This window comes from Panthera pardus, unplaced genomic scaffold (genome assembly GCF_024362965.1).
Source record: "Panthera pardus isolate Hobbes unplaced genomic scaffold, ASM2436296v1 HiC_scaffold_17, whole genome shotgun sequence".
Taxonomy (NCBI): Eukaryota; Metazoa; Chordata; class Mammalia; order Carnivora; family Felidae; genus Panthera; species Panthera pardus.
This window is the reverse complement of record NW_026526732.1, coordinates 83,333,410-83,345,922: the sequence shown is the minus strand read 5'-3', so window position 1 is coordinate 83,345,922 and position 12,513 is coordinate 83,333,410. Positions and strand designations below refer to the sequence as shown.

Sequence of the window (12,513 nt, the reverse complement as noted above, 5' to 3'; positions counted from 1 at the left end):
AAACAAATTTTTTTAAAAAATGAGTAAGACGCTTAACCACTGAGCCAGTCACCCAAGCACCCCTAATAATGCATTGTTAAATTCCTTGGTCTAGCAATCACCAGAAAGAAGTTAGAAATAAACCACTGTTGTTGCTATTATTCAACTTAAATTCTAATTAACAGAATTGTATATGTAGGCATACCTCGAAGATAATGTAAGTTCCATTCCAGACCACTACAATAAAGTGAATATCATGCAATAAAGTGAATCAAATGAATTCTTTGGTTTCCCAGTGTATATAAAATTATGTTTACACTATACTGTAATCTATTAAGTGTGCAATAGCATTATGTCTTTAAAAAATACATATCTTTTTTTCAGAGAGAAAGAGAGAGAGAGCATGCAAGTAGGGGAGAGGGACAGAAGGTAAGAGAGAGAGAGAAGGAGAGAGAATCTTAAGCAGGCTTTACACTCAGCATGGAACCTGACGTGGGGCTCGATCCCTCAACCTTGGGACGATGACCTGAGCTGAAATCGAGTCAGACGCTCAACTGACTGAGCCACCCAGGTGCCCCCCAAAAGCATATATCTTAATTTAAAATATTCTATTGCTAAAAAAAAAATGCTAACCACCATCTGAGCATTTAGGGAGCCATTGTCCCTGATCACAGATCACCATAACAAACATACTGAAAATGAAAAAGTTTGAAATATTGTGAGAAGTACCAAAAAGAGACACAAGTACATGAAGTGAGCAGATGCTGTTGGGAAAAAATAGCGCCAGTAGACTTGCTTAACACAGGGTTACCACAAACCTTCAAATTGTAAAATAATAATAATAATAATAAATTTTAAAAATAAATAAAATAAAAAACCACAATATCTGTGAAAAGCAGTAAAGTGAGCCAAGTGAAGTACCATAAAATGTATTCCCATAATGTTGGTCTCACTCCTCTTCATGTGTGAGTACGAGAGAAGGGAACTCTTTTGCTTAAGCCCAGTGTGTGAAGAAGAATACCTGGAAGGACAAGCGAAGTGATAAGCACCACCGCTTATCTCAGCACATCTTGCAGGACCAAACAGCAAGAGATGATCCAGATAATCAGCTTGGTTTAGAATGTTTAGTGCCTGCCTTCCCTCTGTGCAACCTTTCAGGAGTGGCTTCTTCCAAAAAAAGGGCTTTCCAGAAGAAAGAACAAGAATGCTAGCACACAAGGTCTCGGGTGAGATATCACTCACATCACTGCTCCTGACCCATTCAAAAAATGCCCCTGCTCTCAGACCAGTGAGTGGGAAGCAGCTAGGCATCGTTTGCAGTATGTCCCAGCCTCACAAGACCCCTCTCAGGACACATGCACACCACACACCACTCTGGAACTAGCCTCCCTCCATCTCCTGGAATGACAGGCACAATTGATGAGGAGAGTTGCTGATGTTCCGAAAAGCCCAACATCTGGAGGTGCCAAGGACATGATGAGACAGAGAAATCCTGATCTCTTATACAACAGATATCTAGGGAAATAATCCAATACAGGTCATGTTCTAAATTCCAGAAAGATAGGCTGCACAATACTGTGCCTTATCTGTGAATTCATACACCTGAGTTAATAAGCTATATGACCTTGAGAAAGTCAAACTTTCTGGGTCTCAGCTTCCCCATCTCTCATAAAGCTTACTGCCTTGCCGCACTTCATCTGCCTGCTCCTTGATCCCTCACCCTCATGATCCAGTCAATGGAAGTGTGTCCATTTTGGTTATCAGGTTGGTAATATCATTACTCAGGAAGTACATTGCCGTTAAGATGTACTTGGCACTTCGATGATAGGCAAAATGGACTGGGCAGGCTTATTTCAACAACTCTAATGAAGCAGGGTCTCTCCTAGGAAATCTTATCAAACTACTAAGGAAGAAGTATGTGGACTTTTTTTTTTTTAATAAGGCCGTCTAGGTCTGCCAAACTTTTAGAAGTCAATAGACAATATTTGGGAACAATAGGAGGAAAAGAAACAATGCATTCTCAAAAGCATCACATGTGTTTTAACTCTTCTATTTTTCAAAATGGAAGTGACCTTATTTTTCTTCTAATTATAAGGATTTTTACCACATATTGTCTAATTGCTTTTCAGGAAGCTTTCCTTAGTTGACTTTCCCACCAGCAGTGTACAGTGTCCATTTCCTCACATCCTCACTATACAAGGCATTGTACTCTTTACAGTCTTTGTCAATGTGTCGGTTGAAATAATACTACCTTCCTTTGAGTTTTTAATTATCAGTGAGGTTAGTTTTTCACACATTTATTATTAATTGTTTACCTATGTTATTTGCCCATGTTTCTTTTGTATCTCTTTTGTTTTATTCGTTTAAGAGAGCTGTTTATATTAAGAATATTTGTCCTTGACTATTTGGGTCAAAAATATTTTTGTCTGGCTTGCTGCTTGTATTGTAACTGGATTCATGAGATAGGTTTTTTTCTGTGTAAAATTTTCAGTTTTTATGGAGTCAAATATTTTAGTCTTGTTTTACTGCTTTTCTGTCTTGTTTAGGAAGATCTTCCCCACTCTATCAATCTATCTATTATCTATCTATATATCTATCTATCTATCATCTATTCTCAAGTATTTCAGGCTCATTTTTTCCACTTACATTTTTGGTGCATCTACTATATATTTTGGTATAAGGTATGATGTAGAGAATTAATTTCTTTTTTTTTTTCAATTATTTCAACATGCATTGATTGAAAAATCTGTATTTTCTTTTCTAATTTGAAATGTCTCTCCTTCCCAGCACAAACTTCTTATATGGAGGTGTCTGTTTTTCTAGACTTTCTATTATTTTCCCTTGATATCTTCATCGGATATGAACTGATTCTGACACCACTACCAAAGTGTTTTAATGAGTGTGGTTTCAAAATTTATTTTAATATGTGGTGAGGCAATCCTCCCAACTTGCACTTCAAAAATTTCCTGGCTATTCACACAGATTTCTTGCTCCAGCAGCAGTTAAGCCCTTGAAGTGAAGTTTGAATATATGTAACAATTTTTCAAAGTACACAAGCTTGTGAAAGCCCTAAAGCAAATAATTTAATAGGAAGTGGTCATCACCCCTTTTAGATACATTGAGAGCAGTCACTGTTGTGAAAGAGTGTGGATGGTGGCGAGGGTCAAGAATTTTCTAGCCCACAAGATGCATATTTGGCTGGCTTGTTATGGCCACCATAGATTTAAGTATAATGAAAATATAGAGAGACAGTGCATCCTCTTCATCACATTATTCTCAAAAAACATTAAAATTATCATATAAGTGGAAAGAATGTAATTTACAAATTCTCCACCATTTGTAAAGCTATGTGGACTTGTTGCAACGAATCAGATATTCGAAATTTTAATCACATTCATTTCTGCTGCATTCCCTGAGACCTTGTGTGTCAGGCCCTATTTCCTTTTCAGCCTCAAAAGTTCCTCTTCCCCACAGCAAGAGTCACTTCATCCCACCTATGATTGCTAAACCAATCACTGACTACCCAAAACCAGATGGGTGCTCTCACAACACCATTTACTCACTGGTCACATGGCATCAAAATTGCCATTGTTTTTACCTTCAGCACCTGTTAAAGAGTAGAAATAATGCAATATTCACTGTTGTATTCCAATCTCTAGCTCAATGCCTGACACTTATGAATCTAAAATATTCGTGAATGGGTGACTGCTACATATTAAATGTGAAAGAGGACACAGAATGTCCTAGCCCAGTACTCTCAGATTTAGCATCATCTTAGTTATTCTGACATTTCATTACAATTTTGGCATCTCACTCAGAATCTCTAGGACTACTCCACCACCAGAACTATCCTGTCCCTAAATCTCACCCCCCTGCTCTCCTCCCTGGTCCTGCTCACAGGCTTACCTGAATGCTGACTCTCTACCTGTATCAGACACAGCCATGCCCTACCTGCATGCCAGGACACTCCATAACTTTATGTTAGACCTTCTGGTGCCCACTGCCAACTTGGATTACCCTTCATCACCTAATCCCATGCCATTTGGATCCTGTGCTCCACCTGTTCCCAGTTCAGGACCACTCCAGCCCTTCTTCCAGCTATATACATGGGCCTTGCCTGCTTGAGCCCAAAACATATTTTTCAACATGAGCAGACTGAGTGAATTTCACTCTATAATTAGTTGCTTTCACACAGCCCAAATCCTCTTCAATTCTCACACAAAACTAGTGTTGGTACTGTGGAAGTCCAACTCCTATGAAAGTGTCTGGGAACAGATATTAAAGTAAGCCAGACATAAATCAAGTCATAGGATTTTAACTATGCATTCATTCTATGTGGCAAAAGAAAAGCTCTGTTTTTTCCCTCCAATCTCTCTCTCTCTCAAAAGGACAAAATTCTTCACTTTCCGAGAAACCACAAGTCACTTTCATCTGGTTTTCTCCCTTGTCCTCTCCTCTGTTTGAGCTCAGCATTTCACGTGTTCATTTTGGTGAGATTCCATCGCAATACATCACCAGGAACACATGTGTTCCACTGGGACTTTATTCCCTGGAAGATGTGAATGGTGATGTAAATAACAGCATCATTGGAATTTGGGGGAAGTGATGCAGGGAAGAAAGCTATGGTGAAATTAAGACAAAATCAAGCAACTATGATCAATATTTCCTTTTGGAGTAATGTGTGGGTAGTATTGATGCTGATAGGGAACTTCAATGGTATTCATCAGCTGGAGCTGTCAGCAGACACATTAATTAAATGGCAGCTGTTGCTTTACCACTTGTAGGGGAGTGGAGCAATCCTAACTCCAAAATAGATTTCCGAGGATGAGAACATTTCCAGCTAATAAACCACAATAAGAGCCTGGTTATGTTTTTTTCATGAGTTTTTCAGTGCATGAGTGAAAAGATAAGTGGCGAATATTTGCAATTAGTCTGTGTCAATAGTTGTCTTATACCACTATATTTATTTTTTTAAGTAAATATCTACGCCAATGTGGGGCTCAAACTTACAGCCTTGAGATCAAGAGTCACATGCTCTACCAACTGAGCCAGCCAGCTGCCCCATTATACCATTATATTTAAAGTAAAAATTTTAGTCTCTTATTGGAAATACATCTATATCCTACTAATCATAGCTAGGGTACAGCTTCCACTCAGTTAGTTATGAGTTGGTTATTCTCTGATACTCTAATGGACATTTTAAGTGTTTGTTGATTTTTAATTTGTATCGTAATAAAAGCAACATGTGACCAATAAGATTAAGAGAATACTGAGAAGAGAGAGATAATCACCCATGGTCACTGATTGTTATTCCTGTGTTTATAAAAAACAATCATGTTAAATCCAATCAATGGAAACTTGTCAGTAATGTTTGCTTTCTCAGTTTCATGATATTTAATGGATTCAATTTAACAAATGCTTATTGAACATTTATTTCGTGCAATGTGATTCTAAAGATCATGCCAAATCATATCTGAATCTATTTATCATGTTAATTTTTAAAATTTACAAGTAAATACTAATCAGAATAATTATAATCTCTGACTTTTTGTTTAGATTCTATTGCTTAGAATAATCTGTGTTACAGGATTTGCCATTGATGACTTTCATCTTGGTAAGGTTCATTTAACCAGACAATGCTTATACATTTTCCCCTACATGTAAAAAATCCTGCTCTTTAGAACTTCAAACTTACAGAATCAATCAGAAAATTAATTCTATACATGCTGCCTAAAAATGTAGACTTCAAAGGTCTTCAGGGTATTTAACCCACTGGCTGTGGGACCAGTCAGTTCCATGGGACAGACCAGCTTGTTTCCAATGCACCTGCTGCCATAGAAGAAGTCAAGTAATTAATCCCTTCCTGTTGTTGCTGCTATCATGAGAAGTTAATGGATGGTATGTACATCCCGATAGGGGAATCCCAGGGAAAACAGTGAAACCAGCCAAAGCCACAGGACTAGGGGAAAAGTCAAGGGTCTGAACAGGAGACTAGAGTCTGTGGTTAGAATTTCCATGGAACGATAAAAAGAATATGTGCCCAAAAGTAAGGCAGAAGATATTATATCAGTGAACAAGGGCAAGAAAATACAGTTACAGAAACAAAGTCACTGGGGAAATGGAGCACCCTGGAACAGTCTCTAAGAGAATGGGTTGTCTCCAATTGGCCCACTTGTTGGGCAAATAGAGAAAGCAAGGAACCAATCTTTAGTCAAGCAGAAAGTCCAATTAGTTATCACAGCACCAAGGTCAGCTGCCACAAGATCACTGATGCTGAAACAGGGAAGCAGCTACCATTTAACACCTTACAGTCTCAGAGTTAGCTCCAGAACAGCAAAGCAATAAAGAGCTTAAGAGTACAAACTGATATATGCTAACTAATTTGGATGTAAATTTTAAAAACTAGAAAATAAAATAAAAGAGTACAAACTGAGGAGTCCAATTGCTTGACTCAAATCCCAGATCTGCCACTTGCTTGTTAGTGGACTTTGGACAATTCCTTCAGCCTTTTTTACCTGTAAAATGCAGAGTATATGAGTGTCTGCCCTGTGGAGGTGTTAGTGCTTAATACATAGAAAGCACTTATTAAATATTAGCTATTTTAGGAGCACCTGGGTGGCTTGATCAGTTAAGCATCTGACTTTGGCTCAGGTCATGATCTCATGGTTCATGGGTTGGAGCCCCATGTCAGGCTCTGCGCTGACGGCTTGGAGCCTGGAGCCTGCTTCGGATTCTGCGTCTCCCTGTGTCTCTGCCCCTCCCCAGATCATGCTCTGTCTCTGTCTCAAAAATACATAGACATAAAAAAATGAAAATATTACTTACGTTATTATTTATAATGATCATGTGATAAAAAGGGTAGTAGACTGGTACTCAGAGGAATTTGTAACTTCTGCCAAGTGACTTCTCTTCCTTCACCTCAGTACTATCTTCTTTTAAATGATGAGGTTGTAACTAGATAACTGGTTCTCAACCCCAGATGTACATTAAAATCACATAAAAGCTTCCAAAATAGATCAGTACTTGAGCACCTACTCAGGAGCTTGAATCACAACCTCTGGAGCATATCCCCAGACATTTGAATTTTTAGAGCATCCCTGGTGAGCCTGATGCAAAAGAGTATTGAGAACCACAAGACTAGATGTTCTGACCATTCCAAGTGAACTCAGAGTTCAGTTTCCTGCTGGGTAAGGTTGGCTTCAAGACCAAAGCTATATAATCATCAACAGTGTGAGACTCAGAGCCCCCATTCCTGCTTGAAATCAGACCAGGTACAAAAGTACCCAGAGAACTAGAAGCTCTTACAGAATGTTTTAGATAGCTCTTGCATTAATATGATAAATTGTTAATATCTTCCATTTAAGAGGCTATCTCAGTTTTGTTGCCAAGAGAAATTTAGAATAACTGAATGAGAAAAAAGAAAAAAATAACTTCCAGAAGCCAACAGTCAAGCCCTTTGTCTCTAATGGATATAGCACTAATTCTCTTCTTCCTTTGATACTGTTACACCTTTTTACATAAAGACAAGAGATGACAAAAGGGAAGTTCTGGTTTATTTGTTGTAAGGAAATCAGGAGAGATCATGTGAATGAAACAGAGGACCTTGATGAAATAGGTCAGTACTTTTATTTTGGATTAAATAAACCTGTGCAAAGAGTGTATTTGCAAAGAGTGTTTAGCCCGTCAGGTAAGCAGTAGTATAAGTCCTGTGTATTGACCAGTAATGAATGTTTATCTATATGTTGCAGGAGGCGGGGGGTCAAGGTGTGCTAATATATTTCTGACAAGATACTCTTTACAATTCATAGAATAAAATTTCTCAGAGGGTAGAGATTCATTCTGTTATGTGCTCACTTCACATGAAACATTTACGTTACTGGAATATTCACTCTCATCACCTGGGATATTAGATACATAGAGTATTTATGGACACTGGCATAAGAAAAAGCAAAGCATTATCTGTTCCATCAAAATTTTATTAGAATTTATCTCCTTTTACTTCAGATAATCCATGCCATACGTGTAAATAGAAACTCAAAAATTTTAATTATATCCAAGTGATCAGACACTTAGCATCATTAGTGGTTAACTCTTGGTTAATAAAGATAAAAGAATTAAATCAAATATCCAATAAAATAGTTCACACTATTGTTCCACAGGAGCAAACCACTGGCTGAAGCATCGGATAATTTTCCTTAAACTATAGCAACCTCTCTGGTTTTTTCTGAGGGAACAACATGATGCCAGATTGACAACTCACTCCCTAAACAGAGTCTTGGGGAGACTATGAAGGCTCTTATATAGAACAAAACGTTCTATCCCCTCCTTCCTTGCCTCCTCCAACCAATATACACACACCACCAAAGACTTCTTCAAGGAACACCAACACCTGGAATAAGTATTTTGTAGGACTCTCTCTTGAACACACTTAACAAACTGAATGTTTATGACTAAGGCAGAGATTTGCAGAGCATTTCAAATGTTACTACAGAAATGGAGTTCTGAGGGGCGCCTGGGTGGCTCAGTTGGTTGAGTGTCCAACTTCAGCTCAGGTCATGATCCCGTGGTTTGTGAGTTCGAGCCCCGCGTCGGGCTCTGTGCTGATGGCTCAGATGGAGCCTGCTTCCGATTCTGTGTCTCCCTCTCTCTCTGCCCCTTCCCTGCTCATGCTCTGTCTCTGTCTTTCAATAATAAATAAACGTTAAAAAAATTTTCTTTTAAAAAAGAAGTGGAGTTCTGAGTTGTCAACAGAGGCAAGAAGGAGACCAAAACCCCAATAGTATGAATAGATTTGGCTACAATAGCGGCCTTAATAACTCATAAAAGCAAATGCTCCATGCCACCCTCTCCCAGGGAATCACAATGCCCTATCAATAACTGTGGAAGAATAACATGCATTCCAGTACCCAGGCCTGGCTTTTCCTGGGTTGCCCAACTCCAAGGGCCACTGAAGCCCTTCTGTTTCTACTTCTGGACCTGGGAGAAGAGTCGCCAGTTGGCCCTGAATCTCTTTGTTCTTTGCTCTTGGTGAGTCTTTTCAGACTGCAGAAGCACCTGACTCTCTGCAGTGTTACATTCTACAATTTTCACTAAAACATCTCACAGTCACCTAGGTGGAGGTCTTCCTTGAACTAGTGCCTACATTACAAGAAACTGGTTGAAATTATGGCTAGCTAAAGTCAAATTGCCTAGGTTTGAATGTTCACCTTACCAGTGGGCGTGTTTGTTACCATCTACCAGCCTCATTTTTCCAATCCATAAAACAGAGATAAAACTAATGTCGCACAAGGTTGTTATGAGAAGTCAATAAAATCATCCATGTGAAGTGCTTGGCACAATAATCTCCAGTACATGCTACCCAATATTGTCATCATCTGTATATAGTAAATAATTATGTATAGCTATATGATATACATTATATAGATGAGGTGAATTTTACACGGTTATTATTATTATATAATGGATTATATCATTATATAAGAATTGGGATTCAGATACCCAGTCATTGGTAGGAACACCTGGTATGCTGGTCAATGATCTCTGAAATGAACAGCATACAGAAGGTGGAGATATGTAACCCAAAGTTGAGAAGCCCCTAAGGAGTGAATTCTACCAATGCAGTTGGCTTCCTTATGCACCATAGCAAACAACAGCCTGTGATCAAACAAGTTGGTTTGGTGATGTCCAAACCAGAAGATGGTGTCTATCAAGACAACATGTGAAAGTTAAGCTTATGTGTAAGACCCCTCCCTCATCCAAACACCATGCTGCTCAAGTATGTATCACTTACTAAACAGTTCTTGAAATACAAAGAGGCTTGCATATCTCCAGTGTCACATTTCAAGATTTACAGAATAATTAGGAAAAATCTGAGCTGGCAAAACTCTTCCTGGCTCAACCTGGCAAGCAGACCATCTTTGTTTTCCAGTAGTGTGTGTGTTGTCGTCACAGTAACTGTGAGGCTCCAAATACAGGCCCAGGGCGTCATTTCCTCATGTACTTAGGCTGCCACACTGAAATAGCATTATGAACTCAGCAATGCCTCTTCCTTTCCTGTTGTGCTGTGGTACCTCAAAGAAGCAGGCCCTAAAGTGAATTAGTTAAGACATAAGTATATTAAAGGGATATAAAAAAAAAAATCCTTTTATCCCTATTACCATATCACCTATGAATGTATTTCTGTGTGTGTATGTGTGGGTGTTCCTAAAAACCTTATTTTTTATAAAGATCTTTCAGACAAACAAGGCAAGTTGGCAGTAACTTGATTGTCTTGGTGATGTCAACAGTTTACTGTTTTTAATCAAATTGCCTTTCAGCTTTAAATCTTCAGCAAATCATTTTTTAAAGAATGAATTTGGCCAAGTCTGATGTGTTCAGTTCATGGATTTCTTACACCTTTTCCTTACAAAGATAAGCAGCAGATAATTCATCTCTTCAAAGTAACTTGGGAAGATTGTAGTTACAATTAGTTGTTGCAAAAAAAAAAAGACCTTTTTCAAGTGTAGACATATAAGGTCTTTGGCCAGTCGGGTAACAATCATGTTCATCTATATTTGAGTAAAGGAAGTAGGAGGCAGAATTTAAGCAAGAAAGCAAAAACAGAAATATCCCTTAACCCTAAGGGCTCAATTACAGTCAGATCACTTGAGATCAATTCTGCATTCGCTTTACAGTTTTTAGTCTGTCTTTCACAGACCTCAGAAACACATAAATCACCCAATATTATGCACATTGACACCATTTCCCAAAAAGGAAAAGCAACACCAACCTTCTTTTGACTTTTCAGTGTTGCTGTGGCTTAAACAAAGCTCTCAGGGACTGGGGTGCTGGTTAACGTCCTGTTACTTCATTTCTGTTGGGAGTTTCTCAAGTTCTGCAATCAGCTGGTTAGCGGCCAGCTAGCGCTAACTGCTCAATTCACGTTTGACTTTCCTTATTCCAAGTTCTTCTATAATTCCTGCCTTGCCTTGGAAATCAAACTGCGTCAGCTATTGCCACAGGGAAAGTAGTAGTACTCTTTCCCCTTCACTGATTAGCCAAAGAGTAGGACTGACCATTTAAGGGAAAAGAAGAACATAATTCAATGTATTTTCCTGAGGTTCTTATATTTTTGCCCTCAAGTCTTAATAATGTATTCTGTAAAGCCAGGAAAAGTTCCTATTTCTTTTCTTTTCTTCCTACTTTATTTCTATAGCAAGGTTTTAATTAGAGAATGAAAATTCTAAAACTCAGTTTGCCTTATGTTTTAGAAACTTATCCTTTCAATTGGGAAAAATAAAGCAAATGGTCGGGTTGAAACCATAACTACCCGGCATAAGGTTTGTTGGAGCTAAAGCTACTAAGAAACTTCCCTGTTTATAAGAGTGTTTCAAATATTTTTGCTAAATTAAATATACAGAATATAAGTACCTTATAATATACACACACATCTTTATGATATGAGGGTTTTTTTTTGTTTGTTTGCCTTGGAATATACTTTCTTGTCATGTTTAAGAATGAATAGGATTAAGGACAATGAATAGCAAGAATTCATTTCCATTTGGTAAGGTTAAAGCTAGCGTGAGATGACCTTTTTTGGTCTTCTCATTTTTATCTGTTACTAGGTTGGTAAAACAAAACAAAACATCTAAGTGAAGAAATAAAGAGTGATAAATTTATTAGTATATTTTCTATGGAGGAGGAAGTCTTCATTGCCATACGTTACCCAGTGTTGTAGGCTATAAAAGAGGCACCCAAGCACTATGTATAAACATACTTTATCTCCAAGTGCAAATTTAGAAACCGTAGAAGAGTCTATGCTGTGGGTGATTTTTTAGCCTTTTTAGTAATGATTCTATAAGACAGCAGACTGCTGAGATAAGAGAGGGTTTGAAACATAAATTCCATACTAAATTATTGGCCGGCGTTCAAACTATGTCTGCTTAGAGTACCCAGCAGCAAAGTATGTCCCAAACAAGATTCCAAATTTAAACAATACATTCTTCTGCCTTTCCTATGATCTATGAACTTGAGTTCACAGAATATCTATATCTAAGGATTTTGTATGCAACGAAGATTAAAATAAACAGATAACTACGTTTAAGATGTGATAATAAAGCAATAATAGCTTAAATTCATTGAGAAGTCTACCAGGCAACTAACTTTTATTAACTCATTTAATCTTCAAAACAACTCTAGGAGGAAGATAGTATTATTATCCTCATTTTACAGATGAGGAAACTGAGGCACAGAGAATAATTGCCCAGGGTTGTAGTGAGTGAAGATCTGAATCCAGGCCATTTGACTTGTCTGTGCTACTAGCCTTCCTTACCTCCTCCTTCATACCAATATCCTTGTTGTATTTTCAGTTCACATTTAAGGAAACAAAATTTATTTTATTAGCTTATCTTCCAATTGCTATATATATTTAAAATAATTAGGTGTGCCTGGGTGGCTCAGTTGGTTGGGCATCCGACTTCGGTTCAGGTCATGATCTCACTGTCCATGGGTTTGAGCCCCGCATCGGGCTCTGTGCTGACAGCTCAGAGCCTGGAG

General features: G+C 38.1%; 1 protein-coding gene across 4 annotated transcripts in view; it reads right to left on the bottom strand.

Moving 5' to 3' along the window:
* FILIP1 (filamin A interacting protein 1) overlaps nucleotides 1–12,513 on the bottom strand; it is a 187,983-nt gene that overhangs the window by 171,347 nt on the left and 4,123 nt on the right. The window contains exon 1 of one of the 4 annotated variants that reach the window (XM_019442681.2): nucleotides 10,748–11,041. The exons of the other annotated variants lie outside the window; for them this stretch is intronic. The gene's annotated coding sequence lies outside the window, so the exon portion shown is untranslated. Of the gene's footprint in view, nucleotides 1–10,747; nucleotides 11,042–12,513 lie in introns of those variants that run through there. 4 annotated transcript variants of the gene reach the window in all.